Consider the following 4,022-nt stretch of genomic DNA (forward strand, 5'->3'; position numbering starts at 1 on the left):
CACGGTGCTCTGATTTATTGCCGTGTTGTTTCGTTGCTTAAGTAGAAATTTCCAGCGGGGCTTGTTGGTCTAATTTAATGAGAAAACCACGCAGAGGTACGCCTGCCGAAGAACGAACGAGCGTTTAGAGCCTCTTTAGTGTTATCACACAGCGGGGATTCATTTTGTCTGAGCTTTCGAGGAGAGAAGCATTTTTATGATGAATAATTTGTCCAGATAAACGCGGGCAATGTGATGAGTCTTCCCGTCTCCCGTGAGAAGTCTGTGTGTCTGTGTATAAACTGGAGGGCATTAGTGCCTCCAGGAGAGAGACAGACCACTCCATCACGGCGCAGACAGTCCGGATTCCCCCATTAGAGCCCTTCACCCCTTTTCTCTCGCTGAGCGTCTTCTTTATCTGCTCTCTATCTCCTAAACAGCATCCAACCTGGCTGCTTTACAACCTGCCGAGGGTCTCGGCCATCAATCACCGCCCGGCTGAGCTCTGTCAGGCCGATCCGAGCCCCTGTATCCAAGTGTCAGAGTGATGCTTCTATGGACACCAGAAACTGGATGTAAAAATCGGTATTTGCATTCTTTTTAGCGAAATAAAACAGAAGTAAATTTCAAATAGGCAAAACATAAAGAAGGAGGCAAAGGATACTTTTAAAATGTCACTTTTTAAGCACAAACAAATTAAGTGTTTCAAGTATTTCCCGATTCACCAAATTGGCCGCATTCAGTGAATTGAAGCTCCTTTGAAACATGATTTTTTTTTCTTGTTTTGACCGAGACTTACTATGTTTTCTGAAAATGTTTGAATCAGCATAATTTTATCTGGGAGCATTTTTATGAAACATGAGCTCGTCTCAAGAGAAGAGATTTTGTTTTTAAAAGTCCAACGGGGATGTTAGACACTAAAATATTCTTTCTTTGTTTCTCCTGTAAAAAAAATCTAAACACATGCTGCTGAAGCTTAACTGTGACGCACTGGAACGAAACCCTTTAAACTTATCAGCATCAGCTGTTCTGCTTTCCCCTTTTCCAGCTTCAAAGACATGGACAGGAGTCTTCTCCCTGCTCAAGCTTTTAATATTATGCCGACGATTTGCCATCCAAAAGAAGTAGAAGGAGTGTTTTATGTGGTAATTAGAGGGGGCCTGCACCGGTTTCAGGGCCCCTCCAAAACTGCTCGGCTGCCCTGCAGGGACTCACTTCTTCCGACCACGCAGAGAAAGTTCCCACTCACACGACCTCTGTCATCCCTGATGAATTAACTCTGAACGAAGACAGAAAGATTCCCTGCAACTTCTCAACTACTAGGCTGAAGTGAAGCGTCTGTGGAGGACGTTTGATTTGTACATTTAAGATAAACACGAGACCCGGTTCTCAAATGTTGTCTTTGTGACAAGTCTAAAGTAAAAGTGTTAAAAAAATCATTTTTCTTTGACCCTTTTTGTTAAATATCTAGAATACAAATAACATCTGTCATGAGTCTGATTAAAAAAAATTATTTCGTTTTTACGCACGGGTTTGGATTACGCGCGCTCAGGGCAGAGCAGAGCGTGCGCATGTCTCGCGCGTCCTCGTTGACCTGCCAGTTACCCCACCTCCGCTGGAAGACGGGGAGCCTCGTTCCCCACAGCGTCCCGTTGATGGTCCCCAAGCGTCCCTCCCTGTTTAGGCGGAGGAAGGGCCTGTTTCCTGGACCAGGCTAAACACGGGCCTCCGGAGCGTTGCACTCCGACAGGACTACCCGCTTCTGGCCGGACGGACACCGGCAATAGATCACTTCGATCACCGTGGGCTCCGGGGCCAGGCGAACAGCTGGGAAGGGTCCGAACCAAATAGGGGGGGTCAAGGGCCTCCTGTACCGCTACTGCTAGGAAGTTTGTCATCCTTACTCCCCCAGCATGACAGCAGGGTGGAGGGGAGGAGGATGTTTACCACTGTTTCCCAGCGAAGCTTCCTGCCTGACTTTCACTTTCACTTCCACAGGACTGCAGAAACATCAGCAGGGTCTTTATTTACATTCATCTACACACATATACAGCAACTCTTCTAGCAAACAAAACTCCTGTAAGTCACAAAAAAATAGAAAATAAAGGCCCGCTAAAAATGATGAAACATACCGTCTTAAAAAGGAATTGATTGATCAAGAGTGATGTTTCATATATAAAGCAGAATTTTTAAAATATATTTGAAAATGTGCTGCTGATTAAGCTCAGCGCAAGGTTTAAGGACACTTGTTTAACCTTACTAAACAATGAATTAAGAACAAAGAATTATTAAAAAATAATTCACCAGAAAGTGAGTTAATATTTTGAAGGAGTGCAATATTTGATCCCGATATTCTCATTGGGTTTCTCTGCTGTGGTCAATTTTCCCAGTTTCACTTCCGTTTTTGTTTTTTGATCTGTGGCTTCCTTCATCCTCAGGTTTGCCGCTGCAAATTTTCCCATATTGTCTAAAACAGAAACAGCTGTCGTTCAGCGCAGTTATACTGAGATTATGAGTGCATGTCAGAACCTTTGGAAAATATCCGAACATGTCTAAATAAGCAAACAAGAACGAAAATGAGCTCTTTTCCCCTGAAAACACCTGTAACCATGGTGATAGGAAGTGAATGAACAGGTTCAGCCAGAACTCTTCACTCTGCATCTTTCCTGCATCTCTCACGATGAAAGTTATGCGTGTGCGTGTATGTGTGTGTGTGTGTGTGTGTATTATATCTGCATTCAAACTGCATGTGTGTCACTTGTGTGTGTATCAGATGTTGTGGGTTTGTGTTTCGCCTGAAGTGAACTTGATGCTGTAACCCAGTCCAGTGAATCAGCTAATGAGTTTGCTGGACATGTCATTAGCTGTATAGATGTGTAATGATGTCATTCATGTGACACTTCATCAGTGTGTGTGTGTGTGTTTCAGGTTGACTGTGAGCGATTAACACTATAGTTTCTTTTAAACAACTGGGTCCAATTATCGGTTACGTGTCACCTAAGTATTCTTAAGCGAGTTAAAGGTTACAGTTCAGCCTCCACTTAAAGACTTTCCATGTAGCTCATTCATGCAATAACTCTTAACAATAACATAATATAAGATAATGGAATAGCATTAACTCCACATACAATCATTAGAATTAAAATTATGATAATATTCCACTTTTGAGCCTCTGAAAATGAGATACTGAGGATACAAATGACTGTAATTCCTAAATGCTTATTGTAATACTTGTTAAACCCCCTGAATCAAAGCTGAAAACTTCAGTCACACCATGATCACATTTAAAATCCAGTGTTGGTGTACAAATTTAAAATGGCAAAAAAGTGTAATTGTCCACATAGTCATGGGCGTATATCATTTACAAAGGAAGTCAGAATAAAGTAATAAATTATAACATTAATAACAATGACATCTTGACCTATTATGGAATTGCTTGTTAATGATAAGATAACTATGAATTTACAGTTTATTAATATTAATTATTATAAAGGGTTACTCACATATCTTCTTTTATTTATGTGTTAAAGACAGAGGACTCCATTGCACTGCATACAAATACACACATACAGATCACCAAATTGGCACGCATGACATTCTGTGCACATAAAGAGCCGTAATAAATATTTTGAACATTGGTTCAGTATGTAATATAGAAGCTTCGTTACACACTGATTCGTAGCATGGTACTGATAGTGGTATTATTTTAAATATAACAACACTTAGCACAACATAGATCAAGTTTAAATTTGCATATTTATTGACTGTTATTGTTAAGTGATTATATTACACCTGAAAGTACAGTTTGCATATAGATTTAGAGATAATTTTATTAAATAAAATTTCAAATAGTGATGTTTAGCTGTTCAAATATAACTATAATATCTGATCTACCCACATGAATTCCAGTTATGCTACAAACAACTCAAATGTATTTCATGTTTATTTACATTCACAGCCACCAGATCTGAACCAAGTTGAGCTCTTACAGGTGATTTTAGCCCAACAGCAGTCCTCCATCACCACGATCAGACCACCAAATG

The sequence above is a fragment of the Pundamilia nyererei genome, unplaced genomic scaffold (assembly GCF_000239375.1).
Source record: "Pundamilia nyererei isolate P.nyererei 1_Seehausen unplaced genomic scaffold, PunNye1.0 scaffold00250, whole genome shotgun sequence".
Lineage (NCBI taxonomy): Eukaryota > Metazoa > Chordata > Actinopteri > Cichliformes > Cichlidae > Pundamilia > Pundamilia nyererei.